At 43.7% G+C, this 23787-nt stretch overlaps 1 long non-coding RNA gene across 1 annotated transcript; it reads right to left on the reverse strand.

The window, feature by feature from the left end:
* Positions 1–384: 384 nt before the first annotated feature.
* Positions 385–23609, reverse strand: LOC122234603. The gene is made up of 3 exons (XR_006212445.1): positions 23461–23609; positions 2277–2436; positions 385–496 (listed from the first exon to the last, which is right to left on the reverse strand). It is a non-coding gene; the product is annotated as an uncharacterized LOC122234603 (long non-coding RNA).
* Positions 23610–23787: the final 178 nt, after the last annotated feature.

A 23787-nucleotide genomic window follows, 5' to 3' on the forward strand; every position in this document is an offset into this window, starting at 1 on the left:
CCTACCCCACCAAGCCATTCCAGTTTAGGAGCTTTCTAGGTCAAACCGTGCCAAAATTGCAGAGTAGTGAGCAAAATAAATAAGTGCTATTGTTTTAAGTCACAGAGCTTTGGGGTGATTTGTTATGCAGTAATAAATAACTATTACAATACTTATCAGCACCTAATTCTCTTGTTTCTCCTTGTTCTTCTCTCTTCCAGGGAAGATTTTTATCACTCCTATAATGATAAAACCGCCTCTTCATCTGTCCTTTCCAATTTTTTTTATTATGGAATAAACCTTACACCCCAAACGGTTCACGACTTAAGCTTCTGAAACCATAAAAAACCTGGCTCTCGTAAAGCAAAAGCCTTGGCTTTCAAAATTATTATCAAGTGCCAAGAGTTTCAAAAGCCTGTTTTGAAACTCAAAAGCTGAGCATTGTCTTTTTTCTTCCTCTGTTCATTCCTGCTGTTACAGCCTTCCCCTGAGGGTGATGAGGATGGAATGCTGCAGCCTGAGGTGGGAAAGACAGTGATATAAGGAATATAAGGAGTAGTGAAATGCACCAAATAGTTGTTTTACAATCATGTCATTTTCAATAAAGCAGATGCACACTGCCAGTGTACAAGATTATTCCGTTTCTTCATTTTCTTTAAATCAACTCCAACTCTGGGTCCCCATCCTACTGCCCAGTGGGAAAGCAGACCTCAGTGATTTCCAGAACACCTTCCCTGAGCACAGCAGCCCACTACCCCTGAAGGTCATGTGAAAATACCGAGGTCTTAATCAGCCCAAACTCTTCAAGTAGTTGTTTTGGCCTTTTCTATCACTGCTTAAGATATACATTGTCCAAGCCGGTCAGCAAAGACATTTGTGAAAGGTTAGATAGTTGTTAGGATGTCCCTGGAACCACAGTGGAGGGGACGGCCATCTTGCCAGCGCAACCCAACGGAAAGTCCCGAGCTGCGCACCAGAACGAATTGAAGGTCAACCAATCACCGAGCGATAGCACGACCTGTTGCGAAAAAGGCCCACCGGACCTAAACCCGGAACCGCTGCAGCTTAAAAACCCTACCCCACCACACCCGGGGGCGACTTCCCTGACTCCTCTCTCTCTCTCTCTCTCTCCCTGAGTCATGGAACCTCGCCCGAGACCTTAGTTCCCAATAAAGCCTTTGACTGCTAAAATTTTTTAGCTTCTGACTCGTATCTTTACCCTACCCTATGCCTGACCTTAACAATAGTAAAAAATTTTTTTAATATTTTAGAGAGAAAGAGAGAGCATGCAAGCACAGGGTAGAGGGGCAGAGGGAGAGAGAGAATCTTAAGCAAGCTCCATGCTCAGTGCAAAGCTTGATACAAGGTTTTCCATCCCACAACCCTGGGATCATGACCTGAGCCAAGAGTCAGATGCTCAACCAACTGAGCCACTCAGTTACCCTGTAAATATTTTTTACTTTGAGGCTCATATAGTCTCTGTCACAACTAATCAGCTCTGCTATCGTGTTGCAAAAGCAGTCATAGGCTGGACAAATGAATGGTCATGGCTGTGTTCCAATTATCATTTTATTTACACAAACAGGCAGCAGAGCATAATTTGCTGACCCTAGGTCCAAGCAGACATAAGTCCCTTGAGTTCTCTGATTCAGCCCCAGAGAGGGGCATAGAAATTTCTGCAAAGGCTGGAAACCCCGATTCCTAGGGTTCAGAATCCCAGCTGAATTGTACTCACTTCTAAGCAAGGTGGCAGTACCAAATGTATCAGTCAGGGTTCTCCAGAAAAACAGAACCAATAGTGTCGTGTGTGTGTGTGTGTGTGTGTGTGTGTGTGTGTGTATAAAGAGATTGGCTCAGGTTTTTGGAGGCTAAGAAGTCCCAAAATCTGCCATCTGCAAGCTGGAACCCCAGGAACCCTTGTGTAATACCAGTCCAAACCTAAAGGCCTGACAACCAAAAGTGCCGATGTCCAAGTACAAGAGAAGATGAATGTCTTAACTCAAGCAGTGAGCAAATTCCACTTCCTCCACCTTTTGGTTCTACTCAAGCCCTCCATGGATTAGATCACGCCCACCTGCACTGGTGAGGGGGATCTTATTACCCAGTCTACCAGTTAAAATGCTAATCTCTTCCCAGAACACCATCAAAGACACACCCAGATGTAATGTTTTACCAGCTGCCTGGGCCTCCCTTAGCCCAGTCAAACTGACATACAGAATTAACCATCACACCAACTAATCAAGTGGCCCACCAACCTTCAACCTTCCCAGACTCTAGGGTTGAGTCCTTTCTCTGACCTTGCCTTCCAGTGCCCTCCCACCATCTCCTCTTCCTCCTTCATCTCTTCAGTGATTCCAGGCATTTTACAAAACACAGGAAGAACTATCGACTTTAAGCAGATTCTTCTTTCGATCTTGTAAATACTCCCAAGGGTTAGGAAATGCAATGCTTAGCAATCTGCTTGAAACGGGAAAAGGGAAACATAAAAGTACAATGAACACAAACTAACATACCAACACATTACCCTGCCAAATATTATATTACACTTATCTAGTTACTTGACTTTCTCTCATATGCCCTGTGAGTTCCTAGAGGGCAGAGACCAAATCTTACTCGATGCTGTCATTTAGCTCCATCCTGGTATACTGTACGCGTTCCATAAATATTTCTTGAAATAAATAAAGTACATACTGAGGAAAATGTGGTGGTGGAATTCCCAGAGTCATTCCCAATAGTTTATTTAACACTACCATAGCTGAAGTCCTCCATTTTATAACTTTTTAAATGGTAGAAAGCAGTTCTGGCAAGTGGTACTAATTCAAATATTAAATAAGAGACAGTCTTAGGTCAGAGGCAAATGTCCTGCATACAGTAGGAAGTGCATCAGTAAGAAGGGCAAAAACCAGGTTTAATTCACACGGCCACAGAGAAATCAAGGAAGGCATTTGTGTAGATTCTGAACAGAACCCTGAGCCCTTTCAATGGCTTTTGAGGTTAAGAGGATGGTTCTCTTTGACACTGCTACTGCCACTTCAAAAATGAGAGATTTTCATCAAACATAGACACAGAGTGTAGAATGGTGGCACCAGGGACAGGGGAGATGCTGGTCACAGCATATAAACCTTCCACTGTAAGATGAAGAAGTTCTAAGGAGCTCTGTGAGCTTCATTACAGCATTGTGAATACAGTACAGCATTGTGAGTACAGTTAATAATACTGTGTTATGCACTCAAAATTTGCTGAGAGGGGCACCTGGGTGGCTTAGTTGGTTATGTGGCCAACTCTTGATTTCGGCTCAGGTCATGATCTCACTGTTCCTGGGATCAAGTCCTGTGTCGGGCTCTGTGCTGAGAGCACAGAGCCTGCTTGAGATTCTCTCTCTCCCTCTCCCCAACCCTCTCTCTCTCTCTGCCCCTCCCCCACTCATGTACATGCACGCACACTCTCTCTCTAAATAAACAAATAAACATTAAAAAAATGTGCTAAGAGAGTAGATCTTAAGTACTGCCCCATAAAAGGAAAAAATGGAGGTGCTTGGGTGGCTCAGCCGGTTAAGTGGCCAATTTCAGCTCAGGTCATGCTCTTGAGGTTTGTGGTTTCAAACGTCAGGTTATGTGCTGACAGCTCAGAGCCTGGGGCCTGTTTTGCATTCTGTGTCTCCCTCTCCCTCTGCCCTTCCCCCACTCACACTCAGTCTCTCTCTCTCTCTCTCAAAAATAAACATTAAAAATTTTAAGAGAAAAAAAGTAACTATGTGAGGTGATGGATGTGTTGATTAACCTGATTGCGGTAATCATTTCACAAAGTACACATACATCAAATCATCACATTTTACACTTTAAATATATACAATTTTATTTGTCAATTATATCATTAAAAAAAGCTGAATTTTTATTAAGGAAAAACTAGAGATTTTCCTTCACCTTAATACAGACATATTACCCATACCACTCTGCCACTTAGCAAGCCTGTTTATGACCCTTTAGGGCTTTTACATGAACTGGAAAGAATAAAAGGAAAGAAAGCAAGAGATTTGCCTAACGTCAAAGAGCTAGGCAAGAGATGGAAAAGAAAGTGGTGGTTAAAGGGACATGTATGTGGTATGTGGACCAGCGAAAGGCCCAAAGTAAAACTAAGATTTGTTTCAAAGAGGACAAGACTGCACAAAATTCCCTTGCAGGAGCAAAATGGGAGCCAGTAAGAAAACAAATCTGCTGTCAGGACAGCCACTAGGAAGTGCTATGGGTCTAATACAGCTCGGGTACCATCCAGTTTTACTGGGAACCAAGGGAAAATTATGGTCCATGTTGGAAACTGTCAAGCCACCTGTGTATCACATCTCCACTATCACCTGATGCACCTTCTTGTCTCATTAAATGACCCAGGCCAGGCACATGCTGCATCCCATTGCGCAAATCAGGAAATCTATTAGGAGCCTCCAGCACTGAAGAACAGTCTTTTTTTTTTTTTTAAACGTTTATTTTATTTTTGAGACAGAGAGAGACAGCATGAACAGCGGAGGGTCAGAGAGAGGGAGACACAGAATCTGGAACAGGCTCCAGGCTCGGAGCTGTCAGCACAGAGCCCCACGCAGGGCTCGAACTCATGGACCATGGGATCATGACCTGAGCCAAAGTCAGCCGCTTAACCGACTGAGCCACTCAGGCACCCCTGAAGAACAGTCTTAATGTCAGTTGTTATTATTCATGCCCCATGCCTGCTTCTTGGTCTCAGTCCAGATCCAAATTATTCAGGCCCTTACTGAGTACTTGTTCCCTTTGTTGAGGTCTATCTATTCCTACACTGTTGATTTGAGCCCTGGGTCCACCTCTCAGTCCCACCACATGCCTTGCCAAGGTCTTTACCTCCCAATTCCCATTGCTATCATCTCTTGCTTGAGATACTGCAGCAGCCTTTTATTTTTATTTTTTTTAAGTAAGCTCTATGCCCAATGTGGGGCTTGAACTCATGACCCCAAGATCAAGAGTCACATGTTCTACCAACTGAGCCAGCCAGGCACCACTGTTGCAGCCTCTTTATCAGTCTCTCTGCCCTTACTCTTGCCCTCCATTCTCCAAATATCAGCCACAGTGATCCTTCAAAAACCAAAATTAGTTGCTTAAAACCCTCCAGCAACTTCCTGCTGCAATTAGAATAAAATTGAACATCTTTACCATGGCCCATGGGGCCCCAGATTATTTGGACCCTGACCACATCTTTGCTACATGGCCATTCTTTCTTTTCTTTGCTTACACTTATTTTCTATCTCAAGATCTCTTCATGAGTCAGGGTTGGTCCTGAAACTTGCTTGACTCCCAGGGGACATACCTTTGGTCCAACAAAATCTATGGCTCTGCTGCCCAATGCTCTCTGTATTAACTTAGTACCTTGGAGGATGCACTGGGGACTGATGATGACCTTGGAGGATGCACTGGGGACTGATCTGGAAACCAATGCCCATGTACCAAGCTGAGTCACTGGTGCCCTCCCTTTGGGTTACTAGACAATTCCAACCACCACACCTCTACCCTCAGCTTTCATGAGACATAAATCAGTGGCCCAAATCCACCACCTTCTCTGGATCTTCTGAGTATACTCATCACATTGGTATGTGTCAAACCTTTCAGCACTACTCACTTAGAAAGGAGAGAAGGCCAGAAATTGGACAGTGGGGACAAGGGGCAGCAGTAAATCAAGAAAAGATGAAATTACACATGCTGTCTGCACAGTTCTTTCTCCTGAGCTCCAGGAATGGTCTATGACCTTGTCCTGCCAATCTCTGTTCCTTTGCCACCTGGGAACAAACATTTTCCAAGGAAGGGGCTAAAGTGAAGGGATGAGAGAGACAGAGAGAAAGAGAGAGACAGAGAGGGAGGGAGAGATCCTTGTAATAAAGGTCCAGCCAATGGGACGCCTGGGTGGCTCACTCAGTTAAGCATCCGACTTTGGCTCAGGTCATGATCTCACAGTTCGTGAGCTCGAGCCCCGTGTCGGGCTCTGTGCTGAGAGCTCGGAGCCCAGAGCCTGCTTCGGATTCTGTGTCTCCCTCTCTCTCTGCCCCTCTTCTGCTCTCTCTCTCTCAAAAATAAATAAACATTAAAAAAAAAATGTTTAAGGTCCAGCCAATGCACTACTATTTGACCTTTGCTCTTTAGATGACCTCTACTGCTCATTCATGAGCCAATGGAAATAAACATTGACTGCTGTCTGCCAAGGCCTCTCTCTTCTTTCAGAAACCATGACCTCACCTTTTAAAAAAAAAATTCTCCTTCCTATTGTGAAAACTAGACAACGGACCCAAAATGGAGTCACTTATGCTAAGCCCTATGTCACCAAATTGAGACTTTTTTACAGCTTTGGCTCTCCCAGAAATGGAATCTCAAGCCTGTCAATCAGGCATTGCTTGATCAGCATTAGTTGAGTAATGTGCCTGATAGACCCTTACCATCTTCTAAGGAAAGTGACCTTGCAATAACAGTCCATTTTTTTGCCCAGTGTAACTTCTTCATTCCTCCTCTTTTCTACCTATAATAACCTTTCATTTGTACAGTTCCTTGGAGCTCCTTTCTTTCTGCTGGATGGGATGCTCCCAATTCATGAATTGTTGAATAAAGCCAATTAAGATCCTTAAAATTTACATGGTTGAACTTTTTAATACTGTGAAACTCATTCCTTTCATAAGAACCTATGCCACAGTCTCCAGACTTCTGTACTGCACACACCATTAATAAAATGTTGTTGAGCATGCACTCCCACTATCTACATACATGTATATACAGATTATTTGCATGTCCTATTGTATGGATACATCAGATGATTATAAAACATCCCCAGAGGTGGGGTGGGGAATTTTTAAGAATGAAATGAAAAACAAAGAGAGAAGTCTAATTTTTTTCTCATAGCCCAAGAAATGTCTCTATTTAGAATTCCAGTGCCCTGAACAGTGAAGGTTCCTGCCCCCCCAAAAAAAACTCAATATAAATCATTTATGCAAATATATATTCCTTTTTTTTAATGTTTATTTATTTTTGAGAGAGAGAGAGAGAGAGGATCCAAAGCAGGTTCTGTGCTGAGAGGGCAAAGCCCAATGAGGGGCTCGAACTCACAAACCATGAGATCATGACCTGATCGGATCTTGGATGCTTAACCAAATGAGCCACCCAGGTACCCTTATAAATAAATATTCCTCAAGGGGATTCATAATTACCTAGCAAACCTATGCAAATCACCATCTCCTTAAATCTCTAACTCCCAATAAACCACTTGGACAAACTAACATATTCTTTTTTTTTTTTTTTTAACGTTTATTTATTTTTGGGACAGAGATAGACAGAGCATGAATGGGGGAGGGGCAGAGAGAGAGGGAGACACAGAATCGGAAGCAGGCTCCAGGCTCTGAGCCATCAGCCCAGAGCCTGACGCGGGGCTCAAACTCATGAACCGCTAGATCGTGACCTGAGCTGAAGTCAGACGCTTAACCGACTGAGCCACCCAGGCGCCCCCAAACTAACACATTCTTAAAGACCCAACAGTTTAGCAGCTGCAGTTCCTTCAGTGTGGTCCATGGACCAGCAATGCGAGGATCACCTGAGAACACATCAGAAATGCACAATCTTAAGCCCAACCTCAGACCTGCTGAATCAGCATCTGCAAGTGACTAAGATATCCAGGTGAGTCTTGACAAGCATTAATCTAAAATATTGTTTCCCAAAATCCCCCATTATAAGAACCACCTGTGATATGTGAACACTACATCCTCCATTCCCACTCCAGACTTCTTGAACCGGAACCTTCTGTGGCAGGCCCTGGGAAACTGTATTTTTGTAATCCTTGTAACTCTCAGATCAGGCAAGTTGGAAACAGTTGCCTTTAAGGGGCTCCTAGCTATGTCAAAGCCTCTTCATTTTTCGGAATAAAGAGTCTATAAGGGGCAGGTGCACAAGAGAATTAAGTATGAAGCCAGAGAGGCAACAACCAGTCTCCTACCTATGCACCCATCTGGCAGAACTCAAGGCTACAAGTTGGGAAAGGATGGCAGGGGATGGACACCCTCCAACCTCAGCATTCACTGCAGGCAGATTGTGACTCACTTTAGTGAACACCTTCACTTCCATAGGGGAGCAAAGGTTGTTTTTTCTGTAATCAGTGATTAACAGAACTTAAGATGTATATGACATGAGTTTTATGTAAAGCATCTATAATGAAATCACAAATATGGGCTTGAAAGGGAAATAGAATAAATTATTCACAAGGGAAGCCTCAGCTTTGGAAGTCTGAATTGGGGTCTGTCATCTAGTGGGCAAGATCAGTGAGTGTGTGTTCACTTGCTCTAACTGAATATATCAGATATCCCCCGAATACACTGCTATTTAGACCAAAATAATTTAAGTGGATAAAATAAAATCCAAGAAAGCCAGTATCTGAAATGGCATCCAACTGCTACTGTGTCAAAGAACTTCAAGATTTACAAATAATAATGAGCTTTGAGGTATGGGGAATGTTTCCTCTAAAGACTTTCTTTACCTGGTTTATTGTCTCAATTTTACTGTGCAATAGCATGCCATTTCACAAAAAGAAAAATGGTTAACCATCTAGCAATCATAGCAGTTACCATTTATTGAGTGCCTACTATGTGCCAGGCATTGCGCTAAGTGTTGCATGAGGAAGATAGTATTATTACCACCACCATCCCCATTTTGACCTCTGAGGCTCAGTGAGGTTAAGTAATTTGCCCAAGGTCATGCAGCTGGTCAGGGGCAGAGCCAGTACTGGAATGCACATTTCCTGATTCTAAAGTTTGGGTTTTCAATCCCTATGTTATGTTGCCTGCTTTTCCCAAAACTCACACACCAGGGGATACCAAACTCTGTCCTCACGTGATGATAACTATCTGGAAGCCCTGTCTTTGATCGGCAAAGATGTATTGAGTGTTTACTACATGCTATGTACAATGCCAACTGCTAGGAACCCCATAACCTCCAACCTCAAGTGTTCATGGGTAGATGCAGAGATATATAAGCACCTAAATAAACTGTACAGGCACATAAGTATAAGTTAAATGTTGACGCACAAAAAGAAAGCAGATAACTCTCTCTGGATTGGAGGGACTGAGACAAATTTGTGGAAGAGACCTACCTGAAAAATAAGAGAGTGAGTGCTAGACAGAGCACAGACTACATTTGGGGATCAACTATGCCAAAGTCGGGGCCTCACAAAGGTCTAAAAAGCAATTTGTGCTGCAATATCTGGGTAGAAGGAACAGCAAGAAGTGTGACAGATAAACCCATTGTAGACTATCTACTGTTTTGTCTTCCCCATAACTTTCTTCCTCTGGTAATTGGTCCTTTCCCACCTCTGTCTGTAACATTTCCATAAGAGCTGCCAAGTTCTTTGCCCTCAAGCCACAACTGATTGGTTAGATGGGCACTTGACCCAAGTTGGGTCAATCAGAGGCCACAAGGTGGCCTCTCTCTAGTTGGTACAATCATGATTTGAAAGTCAACACCTGTGGCCACCATGCTTCCTACTACATGGAGTAAACTCATCCATCATGAGAGAATTAAGCTAACAGGTGGACAGGAACAGAAACAAGAAAACAATAGTCCTGCTTCATGAGGCCCAACTGCCTCACACCCTGCCTGTGGCTATTCAATAGATCCCTATTGGTCTAGGCAACTTTGAGTTGTGTTTCTGTCACTTCCAATCAAACCACTATATATGTGTTATGTAGTTTCCAAAAGATGAATCAATTATTACCAATTCTTGATTCATCTATTCCCTATGAACTCAATTTCATTCTAAAATATCTGTTGAGCACCTAGCATGTGTCAGACCAAGCTGTAACTAGGATGAGGTGATTGAAATTTGCTCCAAGGCACCAAAACTTAGGTTTGAATATCAATGGATTGAGAGGGCTTTGGAAAAATGGGTGAAGCTCTCAAACCTTAAAAAAAAATACTCTTTATGATGGTGTTATCAGTCAAATGTGAAGAGAAAGATGTCATATTGTACTGTCACTTAATTTTGGTAGAGAAATATGTATAAAAAAAGGTGATGAATTTTTTGTTTAACCTAAGATTTAGTAGAGAGTTGTCAGTAGAACCAAAATCATATTCAATACATCAAACATAATATAAAACTTAGCTTTCCCAATTCTATATCTCCATCTTTCCATTTTTTCATTGTTGTTAGTCATTTTTCCCCCACCGTCTATAATGAAATCTTGGTCCCCTTTTAAAGGAGATTCACTTTCAGTGGGCTGACCCAAGCACAAATTATCTTTGGATAACAAGGACCTCCTATAGTTAAAATAATAAGTTACCAGATGGTGCATGATGGGAACACATCCTGCTTCTCAGGATAACAAATGACAAGTTCAGCCAGTACTAATGGATCCTATGGATCCAGAGTCCCTGCCCTCATGGAGCTTTCAGTCTAGCTAGAAAACTGAAACCCCTTCCACTTAAATTACTCTTTTGGTGCTGAAGCTATTGAAAGAGAGGACGTTTGCCCAAGACTTCCACTGTCACATCCTTTCTCCACCCTCCCCCATGAGTCCCCAGACCTAGCAGACTCCCTGGGGGCTCCTAGCCTGCCCTTTTATATAAGGAGGCATTTTTACCATGGATACCTTTCTCTAGAGCAGGACTTTTTCTGCAAACTCTTTCTGCAAAGGGACAGGTAGCAAATATTTTAGACTTTGCAAGCCATATAGTCTTTGTCGCAACTGCTCAACTCTGCTGATGCCGCACAAACGCAGCCATAAGCAAACAATATATAAATACATAGTGTCTGTATGCCAATAAAACTTTATTTACAAAAATAGGTGGTGGGCCAGATTTGGTCCTCAGGCCATAGTTTACTGACCCTTCCTCTAGGTCATTTAGGGAACAGAGATGTGCTAGTCCTAGGCCTGTTTCTCAGAGACACTCCCCCTACTCCCAGCAGTGCTGACCCCTGCAGGCTATTTCCCAGGCTCCTGAATCAGTTAGAAGTTGACCACAGTTGGCAGGACAATGGATGGTGGGAGGAAGCACAACGCCAGGATATCTCTCCTTCCCTGCACTCTGGATTCAGTCACCTTCTCCAGCAGCAGCTCTGACATCTCTGAGGCTTCAGCCCGCAGAAGACATATGTGCCACTGTTCTTCTAGAAGCTTCTTCCATTGTTCTTCTTGTAGAAGCTTCTTCTAGAAGAGCCCAGCCTTGGGCTCTGCCAACCCTACTCCCTACCTTTGTCCTTCCAGCCCTGCTGATGGAGGTAGCTTCCTGCTTTGGGTTGCATCACAGTGCTCTGCTTGGCTCCCAGCTCTTCCTTCTCATGTGTTACATACTCCCTGAGTATATAAATTCCCTCAGTTTAAAAAAAAACCTGGAGTAGTTTCTTTCTGTCTCCCCCCGTGATTTGGACCCTGGCTGATCCAGGAAGCAATGATTATTATGCCTTTGCTCTCCAAAAGCAAACAGTGCTAAGAAACATTGCTGGCTGGGCCTGAGCAGGTTTTAAAGATGATATCCTTTCCTGGCTCTGTTGGAAGAAATAATGAGTTTAGCAGAGAAAGCACTTTGCTTTGAGAGCGAATCTTTCAGCAGTGCTTGACCTGAGCTGATGGATGGGTGTGTGCACGGAAAGCTGCACCATTCGGCTACAGAGGAAGGATCACAGAAAGCAGGTGGAGAAGTGAAAGGAGGGCTGAGTGAAAGTACCCTGTCCGCAGGAGACCGCCTGAACACTTCCCACAGCCAGTTTCTGTTTGATGCAAAAAACAGTGACTGTGACAACGCTGTGTGTTATGCACTATAATTATTAAAATGAAAATAAATATACAGAAAGCTAAGAGTTTTGCATACTTATCTTGGTATTTCCCAAACTTGCTTATTAAAATTACCCATTCCTGCACCCCACCTCAGTTTTATTGACTCCACAGATAAAGCTGACAAGCTGAGTTTTAATAAACAGCTAAGTGATCCAGGGACCAGGTAAGTTAGGGGCAAAAGGTATCATGTCATTTCATTTTACATCATATGTGTGAATTAAATTACTCTTATCTTCAATTTACAGATGGTGAAAATAAAGCTCAGAGAGGCAAGGAGGCTTCAAAAGGACCACACACCTAGGAAATGGTAGGGCTTGATTCAAATCCAGTTTTGTTTGGCTCCAAATCCCAGAGTACATGTTCCAGGTAGTTCACTGGCTACCTCCAATGAGCTATATGCTTGTCATGCATCTTTATCTTCACCATAACCATGTGGAGTAGGTATTACTAACCTAAGAATAACTAGGAGGTAAAATGGGGATTTGAACCCAGTTCCATCCAGCCTCTTGCCCATGTCCTCCTACACCTTCCTTTTGGCCCCAGCTTTTTACCTACAGTTGTGGCTTCTCTGCACTTTCAGGGATATGCCCAATGTCAACTGGAACAAGGGGCAGGTGTCTGTCTATCTGCCTGTCTATCTGTCTTTCCATCCATCCATCCATCCATCCATCCATCCATCCATCCATCCACCTCAGGCAGGAGATGAAGCCAACACAAAGGAGAGGACTGTATGTCAGGTGCTAACCTTTTCCCCACTACATGCATGATCATATCAGTCCTCACAAGCCCATGAAGGAAGTGCTATCAGGAGTCTCATGTCACAGGTGAAGAAAAAGAGGCATAATTTTTTAAGTCACTCAACCCAAAGTCACACAGCTGGAATTGAAGCCAGACAGACCAGCACCCAAGGCCACTCTATGGTATGATGCCTTGGGGACACGATGTGTGAGCAGGCCAAGGGTCAGAGAATGTGATGCTGAAATAAAGGAAGCCACAGTCAGTCTTCAAGCTCCCTCCATGTCTCTGTCTTTATGGTGGTTCCCAAGCCTTTCATAAAATGTGTCCCAAACAGTCCAGCCTGACATCAGCCACACTACAGAGGGCATCAAAAATAGGGTCTCCTTGGTAGGCACTCAAAAGAAATGAAAACAGGGGCTTCTGGGGGTGGCTCAGTAGGTTAAGCATCTGATTGTTTATTTTTGGCTCAGGTCATGATCTCCCAGTTTATGAGTTCGAGCCACGTGTCAAGCTCAGTGCTGACAGCACACAACCAGCTTGGGATTCTCTCTCTCCCTCTCTCTTCCATGTTCTCAATCTCTCTCTCTCTCTCTCTCTCTCTCTCTCTCTCTCTCTCTCCAATAAATAAATTTTTTTAATGAAAATATTTCCACACAAAGACTTCACATGAATGTTACAGAGCAGTGTTATTCATAATGACCAAGAAGCAGATGTGATGTAAACACTGATCAAGTGGTAAACAGATAAACTGGGGTACACACACAATGGGAAACTACTCAGCAATAAAAAGGAACAAACTTACTAACACACACTACAACATGGATGAATCCCAAAAACATTATGCCACGTGAAAGACAGATGCAGAAAATACACATGTCGTATCATTTCATTTATATGAAATTTCCAGAAAGGGCAGATCTACAGGGAAGGAAAATACATTAGTGGCAGCTGGGGCTGGAGGTAAGAATAAGGATTAGCTGGAAATGAAGGATCTTTGGGGGATAATAAAAATGATGTAAAACTGGGGTGCCTAGCTGTTGGTAGAGCATGTGACTCTTAATCTCAGGGTTGTGTGTTCAAGCCCCATGTTGGTTGTGGAACCTACTTAATTAAAAAAAAAATCTAAAACTAAATTGTAATGATAAGTATTAACTAAAAAAATCATTGAACTGTATACTTAAAATGGGTGATCTTATATAAGTGATACCTCAATAAAGCTGCTTTTACAAATAAGAATAGGTCAAAGGCCATAAAGAGGACTGTTGTCACCCTTGAATCAAACCATGTAGCTGCAGCCTCCAGACGCTCTGGATGTCTTGCCATCCAGGGCAAGACAAATCTCCCAGAACAAAAATTGGGGAAACAAAGGCTGATCCTCCCCACTGAGACTCTCTCTCCAACAGGGGTTCCAGACTGTCTTTTCTTTTTTTCTTTTTTTATATTTATTTATTTTTGAGGGAGAGAGATAGAGCATGAGCAAGGATGGGGCAGAGAGAGAGGGAGGCACAGCATCCAAAGTAGGCTCCGGGCTCTGAGCTGTCAGCACAGAGACCAAAGCAGGGCTTGAAATCACAAACCACAGGATTATGACCTGAGCCGAAGTGTGACACTTAACCAAATGAGCCACCCAGGTGTCCCATTCTTTTTTTTTTTTAATGTTTATTTATTTATTTTGAGAGAGAGAGAGAAAGAGCATGCACACGAGCAGGGGAGAGGCAGAAAGAAAGAATCCCAAGCAGGCTCCGCACCATCAGCACAGATCCCAACGTGGGGCTTGATCTCATGAATCGTGAGATCATGACCTGAGCTGAAATCAAGAGTCAGATGCTTAACCAATTGGGCCACCCAGGCATTATTTTCTTAAGAAAGGTAATATGCCCTCCCTCCCTCTCTGGTCTCTCTCCCTTGGGAAATTCCCCAGTGTCCCAACTGAGCAATATTTTAGAAATCTCTCTCCAGATGAATCAGCTTATCCCTCAGACAGCAAGTACCCAGCAAGTGTTTGCAATGTTTGTCCAGACGTCTTTCTCCTCATTGTGGGGGCAGGTGGCCAGCCAGGTGGTAGAGGAAAGCCAAGGGCTCTGGGCTGGAGAGGCAGGCCTCTCATGCAAATCAAGCAGAATACAGACTGAAAAGTGTCCACTGGACTTCAGGCACTGAGGTTACTGGCAAATTTAATGAGAGTATAGAGCTTACATTCTAGGAAAGGAGTATATTAGTTATCTATTGCCATGCATTAAATGACCAACAAAACTTAGCAGCTTAAACATCTCACACTTAATAGCTCATAGTTGCTGTGGGTCAGAGAGTCCAGGCACATTCAGCTAGCTCCTCTGCTGTAACTGGTCCCTCACAAGCTATAACTGAGGTGTCAGCCGGGCCAGAGTCTCCTCTGAAGACTCAAATGGGGAAGAATCCACTTCCAACCTCACATGGTTGTTGGCAGAATCCCATTACTTGCTAGTTGTTGGACTGAGGGCCTCGGTTCCCCTTGCTGGATGTTGCCTGGAGGCTGGTAATTTCCTTGCCACCAGAGACTTTCCATGTGGCTTCTCGCTTCATCAGAACAAGCCAGGTGAGAAGGCAGTAGAGAGAGTTGGCTACCAAGTTGGAAGTCACAAACTAATCATAGAACTGACATCCCCTCAATGTTGGTGCAATCTATTGTCTAGAAGCAAGTTAATCAATCTCAGGGGATTACACAAGGGCATGAATACCAGGAAGTGGGGACCACTGGGGGCTTTCACAGAGGCTACCTGCCACAGAAAACAAGACAATAAGTAAGAGAAACAAGTGAACTAGATTATATACTGGGGATCCTGTGGATAGGGGAAAATATAGCAAGGAATAGGGATGGGCAACATGGGGGTATAATGTTAAATAGAGATGTTAGTCAAGTCCTTGCTGAAAAGGCAGGACTTTCAGGAAAGAGTGGGAGGAAGTGATGGTACCAGCCTGGCTAAAATCTGGGGACATAGCCTTCTGAGCACAGAGGACAGCAAGCGCAAAGACCTTGGGGTGAGTATAGGGTTGGAGTGTTGAGGACCAGCAAAGAGGCTGGATGGGAGTGAGGAGAGGATAACAAGAGATGGTTCCAGAGAGGTAAGGCCAGATAATATAGGTCTCACAATGAGACAGTAGCTGCTGCATGGCTTTGAGAAGGGCAGCAGGTGGGTGCTGGGTGATGCACCTATCACAGGGAACCCCTGAGTTCTCCTGTTCTACCTCCCACTGTCACTGGAAAGCATGGCAGGTAAGGCTGGCCAAGGTCCAGAAAACCAGCTGCAAGCAGGCAAACAGGAGCCATGGAGGACCAGGCTCCAGAGGTGGCCTCAGTTGCCTTGGCAACAGGAGCTTCCAAAAACCTCCCCAGGGACTCCTCAGGGCAACAGCAGGCCTGGCTCATTTCTTGTAATCCAGCAGCATAAGGACATAAAGAAATCAATTTATTGGCACAAACAGTCCTTCAGGCTCCTGTTCTTACTCTCCCTAGAATTCCATTCAGTGCAGAACTCATTGGATCTCAGTGTGCAGTGAAATGGTGAGTATTATTACTCTTGGTGGGAATGGGCCTCTCATGAAAGCGACAGGGTGGTCTCCCTGAACTTCACGGACTAAAGAGCCAAGGCTATGTGTGATGGCTCTGCATTTCAATCCCCTCTCTGCCATCTGCTAGCTGTATGACCTCAAGCAAGTCACTTAACCTCCCTGAACTCCATGCTTCTCAGTCCAGTGTTTATGAGAATTAAAGAAGCTGATGCATGTCTTGTGCCCACCTCCTCCCATCATATATGACCAAGGCCCCTATGTGTCCCAGATCCTGACCCCTCCCACTTACTCTCTTTTTTCTGAATCATCTTCATCTCCGTCAAGTCTTTTCTCAAATGTAACCTCCTCAGTGAGGCTCACCCCTCATTCCCTATTTTAAACTGCAGCATCTGCAATATCCAAATGACCTATCAAATATGGAGAAGGGGCTCAACTTAATTGTGATCAGGAAAATGCATATTTTGTTTTGTTTTGTTTTTGTTTTTTCAGGAAAATGCAAATTAAAACCACAAGGCACACAGCCCCTTACAACCAAGCTTCCCCAAAAAAGGAATTTACATGTATTTCTATTTTCTACCCTCTTATCCATTCCTCAGTCCCCTGCAATCCCACCTCAGTCTCTAAAGGAACCCTTCATAAAGACTGTCAATAACCCTAAGGTTGCCCAAAGTTACTGATCTAGATTTGAACCCACCTTAGATCCTCCTTGTACAGTGGAGTGAGATATAAACTCTACAAATGCTTCACAAGGAATCTCTTCCCAAGGCCTAAGTGAAAGTCATGTGAAGGTCTCATTTGAGAGCATTCAAAATCTTTCTCCTGTTCATGTGCCTACCACCCATACCCACACACCCACACACCCACACACCCACACACCCACACACACCCTGCTCCCTGGCCCTACATGAAACTAAATGTCTCTAAGTGGGGGAGACACCCCAGACGTCCTCTAGCTGGGCTCACCCTTAATCAGACACCTCCGGTTGAGCTTCATAAACTGCCGCTGCTGCTGTCTGGTTAGATTTTTGTCAGACAGCTCCCCATTAACGCTCATAGACAGTGAGACAGTGCACCACAACATTCCCACGGGGGCTCTCTGCCCCCAGGCCCCACCTTCCTCACTGTGTGCTCCCCTCAAAACCCTGCTCTTTCCTCCCAGCTTCTCATAATAGATGAACAGACTACACATTATCCCAGAACTGAAGGCAACCTTTTATTCAGCAAACAGTTCTACCCAACAGACCCAGGATGGATATTGGGACTCCAGAAATGGATCAGACACAGGCCTCAGTTTCTCTATATGGCAGTGGAACTTATGACAGCACCCGCCTTATAGGGTCGCAGTAAAGATTAAATGAGATAATGCACTTAGCACAATGCCCTACACATAACAGGTGCTCAATAAACTGAAGTTCTAGTGTGCATCTATAGAGGGGCAGGTTGGCACCATTAAGGCTAATGGCACACATGAGCAATAGAGCCCACCGTCTGCAAAAAGAACTCCTACCAGGTTCAAATGTAATACTATATACAAAATGCATCACACACGGCTTGGCACTAGTCATTGTTTTATTACTATTACTACGATTTTTAACTAGTATTTCTTAGGCACAGTTACCCAACACTGTTCCAATCACTTTATATATATTAACCCACTTAATTCTCAAACAATCCTATGAGATGAGCATTATTATTACTTTATTTTTTTTGTTATTATCATAATCTTCCCCATTTACAGGTATGGAAGTGAAAACACAAAGAGGTTAATTCATCTACGGTAACTCAGAGAGTAAGTGACAGAGCTAGGGTTTGAACCCAGGCAGTCTGATTCCCAAACTCTCAGTCTTAACTGTCATGCTCTGCTATTATGATTAGTCTTATAACCCCTGCCTACTTCACCAGATTGGACAAGGATCAAATAAGACACAGTAAAGTCCAAAATCACATGGAGACTCAGTAGAAATGTTGAAAAATCAGTATTTAAGGCAAACTCATATATAATCTAAAATTTTCCTTGAAAGATATAGGATCCATAAAGTAAGCATGGTTCTGAGTATTACTGTAATATCTCCCTGAGCCAATTTTTCCTCTAGCAACAAAACAGAATGCTGATCCTTCAGTTAAACAAACACACACACACACACACACACACACACACACACACACACACAAATCCGATTGGGGGTTGTTTTGCTGAGTGAAATTTTGGCCAAGCTTGCATGGTTTAATTCCCACTAAGTAAAATGGGTGTTTAATGTGATGTGTTTCCACTGTACTGTGTATGGATATGCTGCATAAACTGTACAACATAGTAACAATACTGGCTAACACCTATTGTCATGTGTCAGGCACCACTCTGCATGTTTTACATGTATGGATCCACTTAATCCTCCTAACAGCCCTAGGAGGTAAGTACTATTGTCATCATCCTCATCTTACAGGTGGGGAAACTGAGGCAAAGAGTTTCAAGCATTTGCCTTGACATCACCTAACTGGATTTGACCCCAGACACTCTGACTCCAAGGGCCATGTGCCATGCCATCTCTCCAAGGATCCCAAGATGAAGTGTATTTATGACTGTCCCTCCCCCTTTTCCATGCCCCCAGCCAGCTTCCTCCATGATCCAGCTGCCTCCAAAGAGCCTGTTGGTCTCTGGGAAGAAACAGTCCTGTTGAATCCTCTCTGAAAGCTAATTCGGCCATTTACTCTCAATTTGTAGCGGATGCTGTCGTCTCTCAGATTTCAAAGAAGATGAATGCATGGGTCAAATTGAATTAAAAAATTTAATTGAATAAGACAGAACCAGACAGCTTGATGGAAGACTTTGATCTGATAAAGGGAGAGGAGAAATGCGTGCTCCTAAGGCTGGGGTGTGATGGGGAGCTGTCTGGACCTTGTCTAGCCTCTTCTCATCTGCACGAAAGCCGGTTATGCCAATTATGGGTGTGATTGCCCTGAGGTGGTGTGGGGAAGACTGTTCCAAGGCATTTACCAGATTACCATGTCCCTAAACAGGCTGAGAGGTCACCCACCTTCCTGTCTATCCCTGCCTCCAGAACATACAGCTCTGAGCCCCTGAAAGTCAGGGAGTTTGTCACAGACCTCACAAGACCTCTGTGTCCTGGCCAAAACAGGAACCCTACAAAAGAGATATTTAAAGAGAGATACACAGAGAGAGACAGAGAGAATTAAACCAGTAGCCCACAGGGAGACCAGCACACAGACTTGTTTTAGCATACCCAATGGTTTGTTTTCTAATTAGGAGATTTCCCACTTTAAAATCCCTATTTGTAGCTTCTCTTTAAACACTGCTACTCAAAGTGAGGCCACGGACCAGTAGCACTGGCACCAACTGGGAACTTTTCAGAAATGCAGAATTTTAGGTCCCATCCCAGACATTGTAAATCAGAATTCACATTTTAACATTAAAGTTTGAGAAGGACTTGCTTTAGAACAGTGGTTCACACCCCTGGCTAAATATTATAATGACCTGAAGAGCTTTTTAAAAATCTAGATACTCGGGCCACTTTCCACCCTTTTCATTCAGAATCTCTAGGGGTAGGACCCAGGCATCAGCATTTTTTTACATCTTCCAGGTGATTCCAATGGGTGGCCAAGGTTGAGAACCAATAGATTAAAATCAGAATATGTGGAAACACTTGGTTTCCTATTCCCATGTGACAGAGTGGCTGAGGCTGAGGAGCCATTCCCCAATCCCACCTGGCCTCAACATGTATTTTCATACATGCAGGTGCCACATGCCTATGATCCATGACTTATTTATATGCTTAAGGTCCTTGAACCTCCTCTGCTCCGAGAACTCTCTCCCTACATTCCCCATCTCCCCTCTTTTAGGAGGGCCATTAGCAAGAAGCAGCCAAGCGGTTTCTAATAAAGCAAATATGCATGCAGCAATTCCACTTCTAGGTTTACAGCCAACAGAAATGAATGCACATGCCCACAAAAAGACTTATACAAGAACATTCATATAATTTTATGAACAATAGCCAAAACTGGAAACAACCCAAATAACCATCAACAAAAGAAAGGATAAACAAGCTGTGGTACATCCATTCAATGGAACACATTTTGGCAATAAAAGGGAACAAACTATTGGTTCATGCATAACATGGATTAATCTCAAAAACCCTATGGTGAAGAAAGAAGCCAAACACAGAAGTGTACATGCTGTATATGATTTCATTTATATGAAATTCTCTTAAAATGCAAAACAGGGCTCCTGGGTGGCTCAGTCCATTAAGTGTCCAACCCTTGATTTTGACTCACATCATGATCCCAGGGTCCTGGGATTGAGCCTCACATTGGGCTCTGCGCTGAGCATGGAGCCTGCTTAAGCTTCTCTCTCTCCCTCTGCTCCTATCTCCCACCTGCACTCTCTCTCTCTCTAAAAAATAAAAAATTTAAATTAAAAAAAATTTTAATGAATAAAATGAACAGGTGTAGCTGATGCCATCTTTCCCTCTCCCCCTTTTTTGCTTTGAAAACAGATATGATGCCTGGAGCAGGGAAGCTTTCTTTTGAACATGAGGCAATCCACAGTTAGAAAAAGCCAAGGGAACTCTGAGAAACCAGTCCTGACATTGCTGAGATGCTAAGTCAAGGTCAACAGCTAGCTGCCTACATCCAGGCTTCTTCTTCCATGACATAAACAACCCCCTGTTTACTTAGACCACTGTAAGTCAGGTTCTAAATTCCTTGTAGCCAAAAGCATCCCTAACTACCCATCACCAATGACTTCCAGGAGAAGTAAGTGAAATAATCTTTATGAAATAAAAAAACCATGTATCAGACAACATTCATGTTCAGTACATACAAGCTCTCTCCTCCCAAACCTCCTTGCAGAAATCTGGACTGCTTAAAGTGAAAATAGTATAATGAGTTAAGGTGGATTTGTTTTTTTCCCTAATTAGTGAACAGGTTAATATAGGCATGTGTGATAGCCAGAATAATGGGGTCCGGGCCATGATGTCCACATCCTACTCCCCAGAATCTGCAAATACATTTCATGGCAAGGGAGGATTAAAACTGCAATTGTGGGGGGACACCTGGGTGGCTCACTCAGTTAAGCATCCAATTCTTGATTTCAGCTCAAGTAATGTTCTCTCAGTGTTCCTGAAATCAAGCCCTGTGACAGGCTCTGCACTGACAGAGAGGAGCCTGCTTGGGATTCTCTCTCTCCCTCTATCTCTGTTCCTCCCCTGCTCATGTTTTCTCTCTCTCTCTCTCTCAAAATAAACAAACACTAAAAAAAAAAAAAAAAAAAAAAGACTGCAGGGATGCCTGGGTGGCTCAGTCGGTTGGGCATCTGATTTTGGTTCAGGTCATGATTTCACAGTGGGTGAGTTCAAGCCCTGTGTCGGATTCTGTGCTGACAGCTCAGAGCCTATAGCCTGCTTCAGATTCTCTGTCTCCCTCTCTGCCCCTCCTCTGCTTGTGCTCTCTCTCAAAAATAAATAAATAAACATTTAAAAAAAAAAAAAAAAAAGACTGCAGATGGGATTAAGTTTGCTAAACAGCTGACCCTGAAATGGGGAGATTATCCTGGATTATCTGGGTGGGCCAACCTTAATCACAGTGGTCTTTAAGCATAAAAGAGGGAGGCAAAAAGCATGAGTGTCAGGGGGATGCAATGTAACAGAGTCAACTGGCACCAATTGTCTGAAGATGCAGGAGCCATGAGCTAAGGAATGGCTCTAGAATCTCTAGAAGCTGAAAAAGCAAAGGAAACAAATTCTCTCCTAGAGTCTCCACAAGGAACACAGCCCGGCTGCCACCTTAATTTTAGCTCAGTGAGACCCACTTCATACTTCTGACCTCCAGAACTGTAAGATAATAACTTTGTGTTGTTTTTTATTTTTTTAATGTTTATTTTTGAGAGAGACAGAGCATGAGCAGGGGAAGGGCAGAGAGAGAGGGAGACACAGAATCAGAAGCAGGCTCCAGCCTCTGAGCTGTGAGCACAGAGCCCGAAGTGGGGCTTGAACCCAGGAACCATGAGATCATAAGCTAACCCGAAGTCGGACCCTTAACCCACTGAGCCAACCTAGGCGGCCCCTAACTTTGCATTGTTTTATGCCACTACATTTGTTCTCATGTGTTACAGCAGCCATAGGAAACTAAGGCAGTGAGATTTGGAGGCTGAAGTAAGCAAAACAACCAAGGTCTTCTCTCAGGAGGATGAAAGAAATTCAAACGTTCTAGCCAGATAAACATGCCAAATCTCGATTTGGCTGGTGGTGTACACACATGTAAACATATGTAAATTTTGTTTACCATGTATTATACATCAACTAAAAACTCAAAAAGGCAGTGAATGACATAAGCATACTTTTCCAGAAAAATCCCCCTAAATCCAGCAACTGAGTCAGCAGGCTGGAAGGGGGCAGAGTACAATTTACAGAGGAATGGCCAAGTCCCACGATCAGGTGGTAGGGACTTGAGGCAGAAGCCAGCTCAATCAAGAATTTTCCACCCTCTGACTGCCCTCTCTTGCCTGACACACCTGTCAGTCTTGCTTTCATACCACCTTTGACATCATCTTTCCACAAGCATGTTGCCACCCTTACCTAGGAGGATCCTCCAACTCTGTTTGCCCAGTAAAATCTTTATTGGCAACTGTTGTCCTAGTGCAATTAACAGTGTGACCAGGTTAGGATGATAAATCGTACAGCCACCTACCTTAAACAAATTGTTGAAAAAGTGTCATCTGGGGAGAACAAACCCAGGGGAAGAAATCACTGCCCCTATTATACCCCGTCGCAATGCTTCTGAGTTATAGCAAAATAAAGAGGAACAAGAAACCTCACTCACTGTTTGGGTCTGACCATGCTTATACCTTCTGTCCTACTGACCACACCAGCCTCAACATCACAAGGATGAGCTCAGAAGAGGCGAAGATATGGATCTATAAAACCTCACTCACGTCCTGCCCCTGGCCCAAACCAAAATGCCCACTCCATCCTCCCTGGGCAAAAGCCATGTGCTTAAAAGCATCACGTGGGACCCATTCAAGGTAATTAACAACCTGTTAGATGTCATAAACCAGTCCCACTCCCCGGATCTTTCTCCAACCTTGGGACTTAGATGAAAGGCAGACAAATTTGGTTTCCACTTATCTTTGGGCTGAACTTTTTTTTCTTGAACTGACTAAATGACATCCTGCCTTCTCAGGATCAGAAAACAGTCTATTTTGTGTTCAATGACTCTGGAGTCCCTGTGAAAGTCACCTTGCAGGAGTGGTCTGGCAAATTCAGCCCAGTGAGGGCTGGCTTCCTAGTAGTGTGAGGATGATTACACTCTGGTCTGTGCCTCAGACACTTCCTGAGGCTAGAGACACACAACAGTGCCATTAAGCTCACCTGACAGCCAGCATCAACAACCAAACATGTGGGTGGATGAGTCTTCAGATGATTCTAGTCCCCAGCTGTGAAGTCTTCCAGCTGATAACACAGTCATCCTAGAACAGGGACAATCCATCCCACTGTGCCTGTCTGAAGTTCTGACCTGCAGAAACTGTAAGAGATAATAAGTAACGTTATTATTTAAACCACCATATTCTACAGTAATTTGTTACATAGCCATTTATAACAAATACAGAAAGAACCTGAATCTTGCCATCTCGTGTAGCGTGCCGACATAAAATCCTGTGGAAGGACAGGGATTGGTACTTTTTGAGGCATATAACC

Source organism: Panthera tigris, chromosome E3 (assembly GCF_018350195.1).
Source record: "Panthera tigris isolate Pti1 chromosome E3, P.tigris_Pti1_mat1.1, whole genome shotgun sequence".
Classification (NCBI taxonomy): Eukaryota; Metazoa; Chordata; class Mammalia; order Carnivora; family Felidae; genus Panthera; species Panthera tigris.